Source organism: Chamaea fasciata, unplaced genomic scaffold (genome assembly GCF_029207755.1).
Source record: "Chamaea fasciata isolate MVZ Bird 193981 ecotype frontalis unplaced genomic scaffold, bChaFas1.0.hap1 SCAF_19, whole genome shotgun sequence".
Lineage (NCBI taxonomy): Eukaryota > Metazoa > Chordata > Aves > Passeriformes > Sylviidae > Chamaea > Chamaea fasciata.
The window spans coordinates 407,095-423,599 of record NW_027094104.1 but is presented as its reverse complement, the minus strand read 5'-3'; the positions used below and the strand labels follow the sequence as shown (position 1 = coordinate 423,599).

The window sequence follows — 16,505 nt, the reverse complement described above, 5'->3', positions numbered from 1 at the left end:
TCATATCTATGTTTTTGCAGAACATGATGAGTGCTGGCTTGAGAAATCACTGGAAGTTAAAAAATGATTACTGAGTCAAATACAATGATTTAATGAATTAACCTGACTGAAAAATAGGATAGTCACTAGAATTTTCCAAGCATGGAAAAGTCACTTAACAGGCAAAGTTCTAAATAACAGGAAAATATTAAAAAAAAAAAAAAAAAAAAAAAAAAAAGAAAACAAATCCCACAGGAGAGTAGTAAATTCATAATTTCTGCTTCGTAAGAATTGGCAACCTTCTTGCCAATAAAAAGGTAAAATGTAAAATTTTTGTAAGGCACTGTAAAATGCGTTGTATGCAGAAATATTTCAGGACATTAAAGTCAACACAAGGTATTTAGCCCTATGCCTTTGCATTCAATACATGATTTATGTCAGCTTTATTTTTCTATTTTCCAGTAAGCCTTTCTTTTCCATCTTCTCTGGGCTACAGGGCTACATGGAAGACAGGAAGTCTAGTGATATTGGAGTTTTTGTGCAGTAGTGAGGTGTGTGTCACTGCTTTGTTTGATGTTACGCTGGACTCTACTTTGAGTCTTTGTTCTCAAACCCAGCTCCTGCACACTTTGATATTGTGATGTATTGACTAAAGTAAAAATACTTGCAAAATAACTTTTAAGGTTTGCATTGAATGCACTATCTTTCTATCTCTGCCTGTTGCAGGAAGTAAAACTACTCTTTTATCCTATAAAGATTCGATTATCTTCTCCTGATCTTGGTATCTGTTTAGAAAAGGTTTCTTCCAAGTGCAGGTAGTGCTTCTCGGTTGCCAAAGGAAGTGCTCTCTGTAATATCATATTTTCTCACTTAAATACTTTCTCAGTGGTCTGCTCTTTTATATTTGCAGCTGTTTTAAAGCACCTTAGCTGAAGCCTTTTGAAGTAAAGTACAGATAAATGCCCTGTATGAGCCTTTCTGGCTTTGTCTGAAACAATCCCTAGTAATTTTCTTGGAATGCATACATCTTCCTTTGGCAGTTGCAGGTGGGATTTTCAGTTTGGCTCTCAGCAAACAAGGGTGCATTTTAAATGATCAGCAGAGTGCCTGTGAAATCACTACATTGCATTATTATAGCTTATCTTTCTACTTTCATGGTCTGTAGTCCTCACGTGGATTTATTTCATCTGTGCTTGCGCACAGCTTTGATGGTGCCTTGCACCCTGCCCTGCTTAGACTTGCCATAAAGCCTCATACTTAAACGATAATGGTCATGATGAGGGAAGTATACAAGGCAATAAACAGCTTTTGCAGGTGATTAAACACACTGAAGCAAAGCTGAGGCATTTGAAAACCCCAAAAGCTGTTGCTCTGTAAGCAGAGCAACACGTCAGCTGTGTTCAACAAGCCATAACATTAAATAAAAGCTTCTGCCTTGTCTTTGCAAGGGCTGGGAGGTTTTGTCCACCAAACAGATCTTTGCTTCTTGTTTTTAATGCTGTGGGTGGTATTCTTTGTCTCTCATGTGTTTTAACAGAGATAGATCCTGAGTAACTGCTTGGGATAAAAGCAGCAAAATGTCTTTCTTGAAATCACTGTGGAGGTTCTTGATGACAGTCTTTTCCTTCTCTCCAATCCCACAAGAATCCCCTTTTATTCCCAGCTTCTTTTTCCCCTCTTGCTACTACTTCCATTGCCTGTTTCATCATTTAATTTCTTGGTTTGGTTTTTGTTTTGGTTAGGGTTTTTTTCTATTCAATGGTGTCTTCGCCTCCACTTTCCTCACTACTTCACAGAGTTTTCTTAATAAGAATGCCTGAGGCTGGAACATTCAGCCACTTCAAGGTAGAGGTTAGAGCCGGAGTATTATGAGTCACAACAATTGTAGCGCCAGGGAGTCTCTGTTCCACAAATAGCACTGCTTTGGTAATGATGAGCTATCTAAAACCAAACTGCCTTTTTTAGCATTCATAATTTATCAAACCATGTGATCTTTAAGAGTATTTTCTTTAAAACAGGATGAGACTTTTTATTCCAATGGAGTGACATTTTATGAATTTGTGCAGCTTTATCTGGGTCTTCCTATCAAATGCAGTGAATAAAACTGCATTTACTATTTTCCAGCCCAAATTTACTGGCAATTATAATAGATACCACCATAGCTATTTGTGCAAGTCCGATTTCAGTTAACTGCTGACACAAACTGCATGACAGATAAATATGTCATAGGCCAATAACCGTCACAGAAAACTGTAATTTTCTATAGATGTCAATGGAAGGAAACTTGCAGTCTAATAAAAGAATATTTAATACTTTGCAGTGGTTTACAAACACAACTTTTTTGCTGTTTATTGCTGAGAATTGTAACACAGTCTTTCTCATTTATAAATTAGACCTTGAGGCAGTATCTTCTATGAAAGCAAAATATGAAAGGAATAATTGAGGTCTGGTAAACAGCTGAGACTGAAGCTGTATTCTGTGAAACAGAATTAATAGATAAAGTGATCGGAAAAAAAATATGGTTGGTAATTCCAGGTAGGAGTCGGCTGAGGTTTTTTGTTTTTTTTTTTTTTTCTTTCATCTCGTCCTTTAATAATTTCTCCAAGAGCAATGTTTTCGGGAAACTGATATTTACTCATTTATACATGGAAAAACATCACAGCAGCATTATAAAAAAAACCTTTTGTATGTTACATTCTTGTCTCAGATAAACACAAATCCAGCATAATTCTGGATTTGCACTAGTATTAGTGACACACAACTCTAACCTTGAATGTCTTTATCCATTGTGCCCTGTTAAGTTTATCTAGGGCAAATCCTGAACCACTAAAATCATGGCTCAACAGGGAGAGGGGCATTCCATACCCTGATGGAGAGGCAACCAGGGCATCCCTGGCACAAGTGCTCTGTGGAGAATGGCAAAAACTGCCTACAGATACGGGCAGGGCTTGTGCTGACTTCTTGGGAAGGCAAACCAGAGCAGGCACTGGTGTGATAAGGAAAAACATACCCAGGAAAAGTATGCTGCATCTACAGTTGCTGGGATACATCCAGGATAACTGCTCTGCTCATCATGGATTGTGCTGTGCCTTTCCAGGGAGTGCAGAGGTGATGTCACATCCTCAGCGAGACTGCTTTCTGACTCAACTGACTGCTTTCTGGGAAGGTAGAAGATCCTCAGGTGTCACTTGAAAACATGCCAAGGATTTCAGCTGTCACATTCAGAATGGGAGTTAAAGCTAATGATAGAAAACATATTTTAGAAACCACCTTTTTCTCTAAAAGCTGTTCCCATTTCAGGTTGGGAAAGACGCTCTCAGAAAGTGATTTGGATTGTTTCTCACAAAGGTTAATCCTCAAACTTTTTTCTGCATTTACTCTTGTCTGGCTCTGCAATGAATATGAAGTAAAGAACATCCTTAGGTAGCTTTTGATATTTATTTGTACCTTCAGATATAGTCAGAACAACACGGAGAACAGATCTGGAGAAATAGAATAGGATATTTATTCTTCCAATTTTTCAATAATTTTGAGTTAGGCAAGACTGGTTTTGTAAATAGATTTTTGTCTTGGTTTAGATGGACAGGTATCTGCCAGGGAAAGCTGGGGTCTCCCTTGGAATGTAAGCCCCTCCCCCCCTTTTCCAAGTTATTATAAATTTGCAATTAAAAGGCTGTCAGGCAAAGATTTTGGGAATAGGTATAGCAGTTCTTTACTAGGGATATTAAAAAAAAAAACAAAAACAGATGTTGTAGTACAGAAGAATAAGCAAGCAAACAAATAAACAAGAAATCCTAGAAAAACCCTGACAGAGTCAGAAATACAACCTGACAACCTGTTGGTCAGGGTGTTGGAAGCAGTCCAAAGTAAGCCCTCCTGGAGTGGCAGATGGGGTCCTGTTGGAGTAGAGATGGTCCTGTCGAAGAAAGGGTCTAGTTACTGTGAGATAGGTCTGGTCTTCCTCCAGGGATCCGGTGGAAAACTGGATACCTGGTGACACTTGTGGCTCTTTTTATCTAGGTGAAGATGGTTTGGCTCCTCCTCCCTGGGTAGAGCATCTTACAATGGTATGATGTAATGTGTCATGTCATTGGTGAGCTTTAATGGTCCATTAGCAGCAGATATTCCCATGGGGGTAGTGGAACAATGAAAAGAGATAAGCAACACTGCACCATCTGGTAAGCAACACTGACCCGTTCGGGCAAAGATAAGCAACACTCTTTAACCTGGTTTCAACAGATGGAATAGAATAACATGTTTTTTTCAGTTACAAAACCCAAGACAATTTTCTTCTCTTTTTTTTTTGCCAGATATGTTACATTTTTCATTCACAAATTGCACCTGTAGATTATGTATAACTAAAAGAATGTTTTCCTTATGAGCATTCAGTAAACCCAGATGCTTTTAGTGGGATTTCTTGGGTTGAAATGAATATGGTGAGGCTTTTACCCCTCTGAGGTACTTTCCATCAAAATGTTGCTCATTGCAATTAAAAACATATGTTCTGTTGTTTCCTGCACTATAGAGATAAATGTCACAGTAAAGACTAATTTAAAAGAAACAAAGTAGTTTGGTTTGTTTGTTTGTTTTTCTAATCTGAAACATAAAGCCATTCCCATTATAGAACTTTCAGAGGAAACTTTGAAAGAGTCCTGGGACTGTATTTTCAACATAGTTCCATGCCTGATAAAGATTTACAAATTTTCTGAATCCCATTTTCATCAACAGAATCTAATGCCAGAATATGTCTTTGCTTTTCAAAATCACTTCAAGTGTTTATTTTCATCTCAAGGACTGAATTAGTTTTAAAACTCTGACTCTTAAATTTCTGTTAAGTAAATGATCACTTAGGGCAGTGTTGTTCTCCACTAGATTAAATAGACTTCTAATACTGTATCTTCATCTGAATAGATTTCCTTTTCATCCAGAGTTAATATGAAATATATTGCATTTTGTATTTGCTGCATGAAAGGAAGACTGATTTATTTCAGGTACTTTAGGCTACCTTATTATTCACATCAAGATCTCATCTATTCCCTCTGCATTCATATTTTATAGTGCTTTAACTGATTGATTTGATTTGACCCAACACTTTGATGGCACCTTTGCCATGGAGGCTGCACACACATAACACAAATCATTTACTTGGTTCTTTTCAAAACTATTTACCTTACCCTTGAGTTATTTTATGAACTTCTGGCCTAGGCAGGTAGACAAGGGCAGGTAAAATACAAGTCCCCAGTCCTCAGGGGTAAAATCCTTACTTACTTATATCATCATATTTGCAGTGCTGTAAAATAAAATTGTTTTCATTCTAATGCAGTAAAGACTTCGGAATTTAGCCCTGAGTTTGTCTGATTTCCAAGGCACCTCCTGGTCCTTGTGTTTTTTCTATGTGGACTGCCAGGTTTCATCCCCACTGAAGTCACATGAAAAATACTGACTCTCACCCCTGTCTGAAATTGCTCATTTTGTGACACAGGAAGGCAAGATAAATTTTTATTCCCAAAACCTTGGTTTTACTGCAATATCTGAGGTAACTTGGATGGTGAGGCAGAAGCAGAGCCTGAGTCTCTGCTCCCACAAACAGGCATTCTACATTATCTTGCTCAATGTGAAACAATTTAGAACTGTACTGTACTGATTAGTACAACGCCCTTAAAAACTAACTGGAAAAGGGGGCCAAGATATCAATTCTTTAAAAAAAAAAAAAAAAAAAGTGTTTAAAGTATTTTTAGAGAAAATAGCAAAGTAAGTCTGGGTATATTTTAAGATTTCTTTCCCTTTATCTATTTTGTTTTCTGTTCTCCATGTTTGTGCATCACAATGCAGGAAAAGCCAATGAAGAGGGTTTCGTTTTACCTGGGGATTATCACAGGATTTGGTCCTTCTAGCAGTAAACTTCCTAGTGCTTTCACAGTCATGAATGTGTTTCTGATTGGGATTATGGCTCATTCAGAACCTTCGCTAAATTTCCACTGAATTTACATTTTGTGGTTGCTCCTATACATACACTTTGGGATTCCAATCCAAATGCAAACTCTGTCTTAAATATATTCCAACAGTGGGTCATAGTCCTGCAACCCCAGAAGCAAAACTTGTTTAATTGCGGAGTTGCAGAGAAAAAAACATCAGAAAGACAAGTCCATTAGCTTTCATTAGGAAAAGAAACACCTGTTTTGCATGTGTGTAAAGTCCTGCTCAGTGAATCTGATTAATTGCACTGTAATTCTAATGTCCTATAAAATGTAGTTCTGGAGGAATTCTCTAATAGAAATTACTGCTATTCTCAAAGGTATCATCAGCTAATAAAGAAATCACATTATTAACCTAAATTTCAAAGTAAAATTTGTATATCTCTGGTATTATGATTTTCAAACTGTTAATTCACATATTTTATTGTAGGTTGACTTAGTATTGGCAAGGAACTTTATTCCAAACTATTACCTTATAATTCTTTTTCTAGTTCAAGTTTCTTTTTTCTGCTTGTTTTAGTGTTGTTTTTTTTTAATCCAAAAATCTAAGTGCTGGTGTACATTCTTCAGCCAAAATCTTTACATCACAAGGATGAAAAACTGGTGGTGACTGTGTGGTTTTTAAGTGTCACCTTTCTTTACAAATCCTATTTTATGTTTCATCCTCTAGCTAGTTTACAAACATGGCAAGACTGTTTTAAATCTCGGAGAAAAGTAAAATAAAGTGTCCAAATAGGGTATAATTACTCTATTACTCTTTGGCTAGAAAGCTTTCAACATCTGGTTTTGGCAAAAAAAGGCCATTTTAAAATGGTGTTTGGGCTGTGACTGAACCCACATGGAGGTTGTATTTACAGCACAGGAGTTGTCAAATAACAGTCAAAGCAATTTGGGCATCAAAATAATAGGAGTGATTCTAGTGCTTTCTGTGAAAACCTTTAAACTGCCATTTCATTAAAAATTCCACTCTGCAGCTGGTAGCAGAGATTTACTGGCTTTCACCATCTGTGCAGATTAATGTTTCCTAAAGGAGAATGAATGCAACAGATGAGATGGTTGGCTTTTCAGATCAAACAAACCTCCAAAGTACAATCTCTTCCCTGACTCTTGCATCTTACACCTGTCTCCTTTTAATCACATGACTGAATTGTTTAGGAGAAACAATTCCAGCTTTCCTTAAAGCTGATTGATTTGAAGATTGCAGATCACTAAGATTCTTGTGAGCTGGTAGCTGCGGAGAATTGGTGATTTTATTGAGTAGATTTTACAGATCTCTTTAACACCTTCTTTAGATGTTATTGTGTTCATATCCAATAAAAATGTCTTCACCCAACAAGTACAGTGATTTAAAGGCATTTCAGTGTGTGTTCCAGGCTGGATTAGCAGTGACAACCAATATGGGGAAGTTCAGCTGCCTCCAACCTACACCCCTGTTGTTTTCAGTCGCATTTCTTTCTTTTTGACTGGCCGTAACTAATCTTTCCAGGGGATTGAGCATGTGATTCATTTCAACTGTGATTTTAAATCAGTCCTTTGTCACTACATATCTTACAATGTTATAATTTTAAATTACATTAGCTCCACCATACATCAAACACCAAAATAAATTCTTGGCAGTGATCACTGTATTATGGTTCATCAGTAAAATTGATAGTTTCTGGATTTTCCAGGAAATGGAATCATTAATTTGACTGTTTCTTGAGGGCAATAAAGGAAAGCACACTACCTGAAAACCAAACCAGGTATCAATCCCTGCCTGGGTTTCCTGATAAATATTCCTGGTTATTTCCCTGAAATACAGGATGTTTATTCTGATGGCTAACATCAGACACTGGTGCTGAGGTGTCATGGGTTGAAACAGTATCGCTCTGCTAGGACTGTTAAGCCTGCTTTTGCCTTTTTCTCCCAAAATCCTACCTCGCAGTTAGCAAACAAATTTGGCAAGTGTAAAACCACCACATAAATGGTGCCGTGACTCAGATAAGCAAACCTAAACCACAGCATGAGGTAAGGCAGATTGATGGCATGGTAGGCTCATCAGCCTTCTGGGGAGGAGAGGCAACAAGGCTTGGGAGCAGGAGTGGGGCAGCTGCCCTGTCCAGAGCAGGGACTGCCAGGGCCTCCTGTTCCTAAAAAAGACACTCACTCAACCCTGCAAAAAGAACAGCAACAGCACATGGTGTCACCATCCCCGTGGATTTAACACTAGAAAAGCCAAACTCCCCAGAAACTACTTGATAATACAAACATGAAAGTGGGTAATTAAACTCACTGGCAACTTTTTTCCTTGGTCTCCCTTGAATTTTTCTTTTCTTGAAATCCAGCTGGTCTCTAGCTGTTGCCAGGGGTAACCAGCAGTGACATTCAAGGTCATTGATGAAAAGCAAGTCTTTGTCCCTTGGATATTTCCAACTCTCTTGAAAACTTGCATCCTAAAATGAATTCCTTTAAAACAATGAATTTGGATCAGCAAAACGCTTGGGTTTGCTGGGTTTTTTAAATTTCCATTCACTGCACTTCTTCGGTCAGTCCATTACTGCTCCTTCGTGTTAATTATAAGGCACAATATCCCAGAGAGCATCTGGTTCAAGGAAAGTCTCAGAAATGTTGCAGTGTCACCAAGGCTGCTCTGTCCTCCTTTAGGACAGACTGGTGACTCCAGACTGCACATGCACAGCACCAGAGTGCTGTGGAACCAGCGACCCTCCTCTATCTGTGTGTATTCTACCTGAGCAGCTGCAACTCTGTTCATTCTTGTATTTTGAACATGTTGAAATTGTCTTTTCCCCTTTCTGTAGCATTGGTGATTCATTCACAGAGTTTTCTGCTGAGGAAATAGTTTATGGAATTCATTAAAGCACTTTCAGAGGTAAAAAGTCAGAGTTTTATGGGAAGATAGGAAAAAAGTCCATTCTTCTAAATGGGAATTTTGTGGTGATTCTTCATGCAGTTCTACTTTATATGATTTTCAAATGGTTAGCAAGGTTCTGTATAGTTTTAATTGGGTTTTATTCTTTCTCTTTTGTTTAACCTGCATTTGTCCACTGCTTGGTTTACACTTTTTATGTAAAATAAACTGCCTAATTGTGAACTAGAGAGAAATTAATATTTTCAAATATGTTGGATGTCTGTGAGCTCCCCTTGCATTTTTATTGTCAGCTTTTCAAACCATTATTTTTCTATAGAAAGATGCTGCGTAAGAAATTAGTATCTGGGAACAGAGGAACAAAATTACACCTTTGCTTAGATGAACATAACTGCTTTTGATGCAAGTGGAAGTTTCCCTTGTTTATCTGGAGCGTAATTTGGAAGAGTGCATTTTACATCTAATTTGACCCAGATTTTGCTACACCATATTTGAAAGATAGAGGGAACAAGCGCAGCAGACATCAAAGTGTTTATTTGGTACCTACCCTGGGCTGAGAATACAAGCTTTGAAGTGTTTTGCAGCCAGAGACGTGGAGTTGAAGAGAGCTGCCAGCTCTACCTCAGAGGGAATTCTCTGTTCCAGGCTCAGCCCAGCTTTTCCAGAGATGCCCAGTTGGTATCTAAAGGCACTGAAGTGTTTTAAGCTGGGTTATGGAAGGTGCAAATGACAGTATTTACCTGTTTTACAAGCAGATTATGATGATGATGAAGTATTAATTGCTTACAGTGTAGTGGGTAGTTTTTAAAACTTACCAAGATGGCTTTGCAGCTTCTCCATGGAAGTCTCCTCGACAGATAAATGTCAACTCCATCTTAGCAGAACAGTTGTCACCCTCAAAGTCTTCCAAGAGCTGATGTGACAGCTGACAGAGGAGGCAGCTGAACTGGATCTGGGACTGGAGTTGGGATGTAGTTGTAGGATCGTACCTGCTGGAATGGGGTGAGGAAGGATGGAACCTGCACACAGGTGGAAAAGGAGCTAAGAAGGATACACAAAACCAAGCATCTCACAGCAAGAGCACAAGGTGGATGGAGTTACCATCCTTTATAGGATAAAAGGATTTTATTTTTTCTGACGTTTTATTTGTTCTATGTGCATATTCATTCGCAGTGCTGAGGATGGGAAGGTGCCTGTGTAGCTCCCAGTCTGTCACAAACATTCATGTGAAGCACAGAGCAGCTTCATAGACCAGTACAGAAATTCTGAGTGTAGAGCTTAATTGGAACAGTATTTGTGCTTCACTGCAGGAGTCAAGGCTGCTCCTCTCTTTTGTTTCATCACCCCTCCTTTCTTCCTTTCACAGCCCAAACACTTGCAGAGGATTTCAAGTTAATTTACTTATCCTGCAGAAGGTAAAGGGCAGAAACTGTTTCTTACAATTCTGCATTAGGACTGACTTCTGGAAGTTTTGCAAGGAAATCTTATCACTCCTTATTCCATCAAGAGAGATGTATTCTTTTGGAATGGAGTTACTCTTTGTTACCTGGGAGGCAGCATTTCTCTGATAGGCCTCATCTTGCACTCCCACCTGGGTGAAATGGATGTTTGTACCTGTCAAAATGCACTTGATTAATGCTGTGAAAAATAATTGGTTGGACAATGGAGCTGCTTTGAATTTACATGCGACTCATCCCACAGTCCTTCCTGTGTTTGTGGAATTGGACCTCAGATTTGGGAAATGACTGATAAATATTCTTCTAAACACCTATGATTTCAGGACAATGGATGTTGCTGAAATGTCAGGATTTCTAAAAATGGCTATTTGTGTACTAGGAAATCAAAAGAATGAGCAACTTTTGATGGTCAGGGCAGCAACATCTGTGTGCTCTTGAAATTTCTAAAAATATATTCACATTGTGTTCTACTTTGCCTCTGGTTCCCACACACGTGGCTCCACTGGTAATATCTCTTAGAAGAACTAGTCCTCTGGGTAGATTCTGAAAGGGTGGGTCCAGCATTAATATAAACTCCATTAACCCTAGCATATTTTGATTTGCAGAAGATTAATGGTGTATATAGGACCCAAACTACCTTTTGTTCTCCCTTAAACAGATTATTGTGTTTATTTCAATGCATTTTTCAAATTAACAACCACAACCCAGAAATATCATTATCTGTGAATAAAGTGTTTTGCTTAGCATTACAGACTTTGAGTAGAACTGAAATGTTCCTGAACATATGCACACATAATTTGACACCAACTAAACATCTTTGGTGACTTGTGAAACAAGACATTTCCACAGACTGTGCCTTTTGTGCCACCAACCTCTTGTTAATAGGATTAAGAAATCAATAGTTGTGCTGTCAAGAGAATGTAAATGTTTGCAAAGACGTAGAATATTTCTGCCCAGTACTGCATTAAGAAATGAAGAGTGTGTGCTGACTGTACTGCATGTTCATAGTGAGTTGGAAGCATTTCACATCTCTGAGATTCTGGGAAGAACTGTTAGAATACAGGTTGTACATGACTAATTCAGAAAAAAAAACCTAAACCAACCCATAATATGAGGTAGGCCTATTTGAAATCCCTAAAGTATAAACATGTACTGATGTAAATCCGTGGATATGTAGCTACAGTTTTACTCTGACATTGTAAGTTTACATTGTTCATTGAATTAGTACAATGCTAAAAAATCCTCAGTGCAGACCCATTTAGAAGTGTTTGGGTTAAACATGCCACATTACTGAGCTGACAGACTTCAACTTGGTTGAACATTCACAAACCAAACTTATTTTTTCACAGCTGTCTGGAATACCAGAACTCTGTGTTTTTAAAGTATTCCCATAAGATCCTGTTCCACTTCTCTGTTCATCCTACCACTGAATGCACTGTTTTATGCTCAGCTTCTCTTTGGTAAACAACTGACTGATTTGTTGATCAGAGAGGCACTTGCAAACCTGTCTTCATGGAAATACAGGCATTTCAAGAGCAGCATATTATGCGTATTTTTTTACTTTTTCCTAATATTCCAGTCTAAAGTTGGTGAACCTGATGCACATTCCCACCAACCCACTTTATCCCATTTAAAAATAGCCACACTGATATTGTGAGCTCAAACAGGACAGATCTTCAGTTTTCTGTATTAAATATGGTGAAAGCTCTGTCAGCAATAAGTATGTTGTTCTAGAAGAAACATGTTCCAGACTAGAGAAAGTGGGACCATAAAAGAGAGGAGATAATGTCAAAGCCGTGTTTATATTTCACACTCTTCATGTTTATATTTTAAATGAGATGGCTGGGAAGAAATCTCAAGAACAGATGTAGTTCAGGGAAATGCAGACAAGCAAGAAAGACAGTATGGGTTTTCAGATAACAACAGACAAAGCTATTTTAGGTGGCCAGACACTGACAGAAGTTCCCATAAAAATGTTCTGCTGATTGTGTGGAGAACTGTGGAAGTCAAGATAGACACTGCACTCAGAGTGCTTCTTTAAAAACTTCAGCAGGCTCCAAGCATCAGCATCTTAGTATCTAGCAGTCTCTCATATCTTTTCTCTGCAATCTTCTGTGAGCAGCTCCACACAGCTCTCAGGGTCTGTCCATTTATGCCAGCAGCTAGTCTGTAGACTCAATGCCTCAGGTCTTCTACTCTCTTCCTACTGCTGTTCCAGCTCACTCCTTTCTGTCCCCAGCACAGCCACCTATCCCTATCTGTCCCTCAAGCCATAGCTCACCCAACCTCTCGTCCCTTCCTCCTCACAGCATGAATCACAGACCCTGACTGAACCCCCCTCCTTCACTCTTTATCACACCCATAGCTGAGAGGGCAAGGCTGTTCCCACTCTTAGATAATTAACACAACTGCAGTGTATCAGAGGTAGGATTGCCTTTAGCATTATCTCTGTCTTCCCACAGAGAACAGCACTGAGCACTTGGAATAGTTTCTCAAGGCAGAAGCTTGATTAACAGAGTAGTCCCATATAAAACTTCTATATCAAGTGTCCTGCTGCACCTGTGCTTGTGTGCAGCCTCAGCAGAACCCTGTCAGTTTGGAATCCCAGCTCCCTCCAGTCCCTGTGCCAGGTGCACTTGGAACACTCACTGCAGGGGTTGTTTCTGCTTGGCTTTGTCTCAGAGCAAGGTTAAAGACACAATGCAGATCTGGAAAAGGCAAACTAGGCCTTAATCAGAAATTCAGCTTTTAGAACTCTGGCCTTGAAAGTAGAACAGTATAAAGAAGGTCTTATGGCAAACAGGCGGGAAATTAAGGAAGTGCAATAATAGAAAGATTTGGGCAAACCGAGCTATTACCCACCCCTTACCCAGCATTCAAATTTCATTCAGGCTGCATCTTTATCTGCTGTGCAAAGAAACATCAGGAGAAGCTCAGTGGAAAAAACACCTGTGAGATAACTGTCCATTTTTTCCTTCATTTCACCCATTTTCAGTGAAGCTTAGAGACCCAGCTCCAAAACTTTACTACTAAGAGTCTTCCCCTTATATGCAGACCTTCTGACAGCTGGAAGACAACTTCTGGTCTCTGTAACCATGCTCAACCACCTAATGGCAATACATTTCTCGCTGCCAGAGCAGACCACCACAGGTACAAATAAATACATTGGCAAGTGAAACTCCCTTGTAAAGCTTACATCCAGTTCCCTAGAAAAAGGGGAACTTGTGTCTACCCAGGGGCTCACCAGGTCTCACAGCTGAGAATGTTCCATGTTAATAACACACTCCCCACTTGCACAGATGGACATTCAAGGTGCGTTTCTTATTGTGTTCTCAAGTACTTCCTCAGACCTCTCTCCATAGCAGGCGAGCCCCTCACATTGGACTGTAAGAATTGTCTTGATAAAGGATCTCTTTTCACCTGCATGATCAGCTCCTTGTAATCCAACCAAGCCAAAAGAGTTTCTCACACTTATAAGGGAAAAAGGAATCTTTTCTCATTGTAATGACTCCAGAGCCAAGGGCAGGCCCTGAGATACCAGCGGCAAATCAGTGCCTTCCTGCGCAGATTTGACTTGACACCCCTGTGTAAAAATCAGAAAAAAAGCCATGAGTTTACACACACCATAGCTGCCACAGAACATGTGATGATGGCAGATTAAGAAAAACAAAGAGGAGAAATTAAGATTACTGGGAACTTTTCAGAGCTGAAGTGGGAAAATAAAAACCACCGCTATATAAGTTTGGCAGCGTAAAACTTTACAGGTAGTTATGGAAAGTCTTAGAATGTTGAGCTGTGAAGCCATAATTTGCCATGCCTGGGGTTTGCCATGCTCATGACACTTGGGCATCAGCTGAATATTCCTATTTTTGTGCATTTTAAAAACAATATTTTGTCCATAAAGAGCAAACTTAATTGGAATTTTGAACATAGAAATGTCAACAGTGATTCATCCAGTAACCTCCTGTAGAAATACTTCTTTTTCGGTGGAACTGGCTGTGTTTTGCCTGTGTAGCCCTCCCAGTTTCATCTGAACGTCTTTCATCAGACCTTTTATGAAATGCTATTCAAACAGCCAAGCAGGTGTTTACAAAGGCTTCATTTCTAGTAACTGGTTTGAAAAGCCACATATACTCAGTCATGTTTTTTAGCCATTGCATCATTTATATGTACTTTCTTCATCAGTCGATCCTCAGAAAGCCAGTCTGTTTTTATCAAGGTTATTTTTCAGTATACATCTATATTGGGATGCTTTCCTATGCATTTATATAGGTACTGCTTCTTTATATACTCACAGAATATCAAAAAAAAAAAAGTTAAATAAAAAAGTTGAATTTAGCCATGATCTCAGGTTTTGCTGTGCTTTAAAGTCACAATAGTTTTATTAGCAGTGTTGCTGCCCAGCATGTTCAGGGAGAGGGGAGCAAAGCAAAACATTAGTGGCTGAAATCGTGTATACACCAGTGCATGCACAATGAACATTAAGATTACTCCAGATTTATACGCATAGAAGAAAAAGTACAATCTTCAACCCTGTGACCTCTGTCCACTGTTCTTTGTGCTTCTCTGCAGGCTGCTGCCATCCTTTAAAGCTGTCTGAAGCATCAACTTGAGAAATGCATTTTCAGAGTGAATTGAGATGGCAGAAAGCTACAGGAAGAATTTTAACAGTTACGTAAAAAAAAAAAAAAAAAAAAAAAAAAAAAAAAAAAAAAAGATGATAGAAGCAATTCTCTTTGGGAAATAGCTTTACATATTTCATAGCACCTGGCTTAATAGCTATGATGTCCAATCCATGTTAGCAGTCCCCAGGCACAGGAGAAACACAAATAGTGAGCAGCTGCTTTGTGGAGGCCACAAACACATCATCAAAAATTAAAACAGGGCTCAGGGGTTGTATAATGGAGATTTAAAGAGCTAACAGCAATATCTGGGCCATTTTCACAAACCCCCCTGGAGTCAGGTTCCTTCGATAGGCTGCTGCTTGGCCTAATTTGATTCCCATAGCTCCTCTTGGACAAAGCAAAACTCCCAAAAGTTTTAATTCGATACTCTGGGGGGGTTCTCACCTGGAAACAACAAAAACATACCTTGGGAAGCCTGAATAAAATCTAAGGGTCACATTATGTCCTTTGGAGTTGAGGCTAAAAGAGGGAAATACGTGAGAAAAAGCTATCCAAAACCGGTTTTGACCAATTTTTCCCATTCCCTCTTACAAATAAGGAACACAGGGCCATTCCTTCCATCTGTTTTGAACCTGAAGCTTTATGGAAGATTTGGTTTTTTGATAGAAGAACTTTTTGAGATGCTCAGAAATTCCGAAACTGGGGCAATCTACCTTCTTAGGAGGGTTAAAATAGAAGCATCAGCTCTGCCTACTCCTTCTGTTTCCTTCTGCCTCCTTCTGCCTCCTTGGAATATTTTAGTCCAGATAATGCAATTGAGGAGGAGCAAGCACCACAACTTCCCAGGATGCAGCTCCATTGTTTCCATGCTGCATCTGCTCCACCGAGCTATAAAATACAGACATCAAAGCAGTAATGCTGTTTTTATTGCTCTGAAGAGTGTGGATTCCTGATGGCAATGTTTTCCTGTGGGGGGAATGGGAGAGGGAAGGGGATGCGTAGCAGAAGCAAGGCAGGGAGGGAGCCCTGCTCAGAGCTGACATCCTCCAAGCTGCCAGGTGAGTTTTAGAGTGCAGAAAAACAGCAGTGCTGGGAAGATTCATTGGGAAATAAACTGCTGATGGAGGACACAGGTGTTGAGCTTTGGAAAAGTTAAGTGACAATGTGTTATCTGGATTAATCTGTAGGTTTTTCTCTTTCAGTTAGAAACTGGCCCCAAACCAAATTGTCCAGGTCAAACAGGCCAAAGTCTAAACAGGTTAAAATCAAATCTGACTTTAATAAGCAAAAAAGTGTAGCTCATCTTCACTAACATTTTCTTTGCTCTTTGTTTAAAAAGAGCTGGATTTTTATGGGACTGTTTTTGACTTAGTTATCTTATTTGTTTTTAAAGTATGGCTGAATACGGAATGCTTGAAACATGCACTGGAACCCTATTAAACTTTAACAAATAAAGTGCTAGAGTAACAGAGGTTCAGTATTAAGCTAAAAATGTTAGGTCTGGAAAAAAGAGTCCAGTTTTCCATTTTTATTTACTCACATAGCATTAATATTTAATTTAGGTTTCTATTAAGGAAGACTTCGTTGTTGATGGAAAGGATAA

General features: G+C 39.0%; 1 protein-coding gene and 1 long non-coding RNA gene across 4 annotated transcripts in view; one reads left to right on the top strand and one right to left on the bottom strand.

Moving 5' to 3' along the window:
- The window catches only part of CA10 (carbonic anhydrase 10), a 201,132-nt gene that overhangs the window by 104,740 nt on the left and 79,887 nt on the right, over positions 1-16,505 (top strand). The gene's annotated exons all lie outside the window — the stretch shown is intronic.
- LOC136299007 (uncharacterized) overlaps positions 9,642-16,505 on the bottom strand; it is an 88,107-nt gene continuing 81,243 nt past the window's right edge. The window contains exon 3 of the long non-coding RNA XR_010723434.1: positions 9,642-9,839. This is a non-coding gene — a long non-coding RNA (uncharacterized lncRNA). The remainder of the gene's footprint in view (positions 9,840-16,505) is intronic.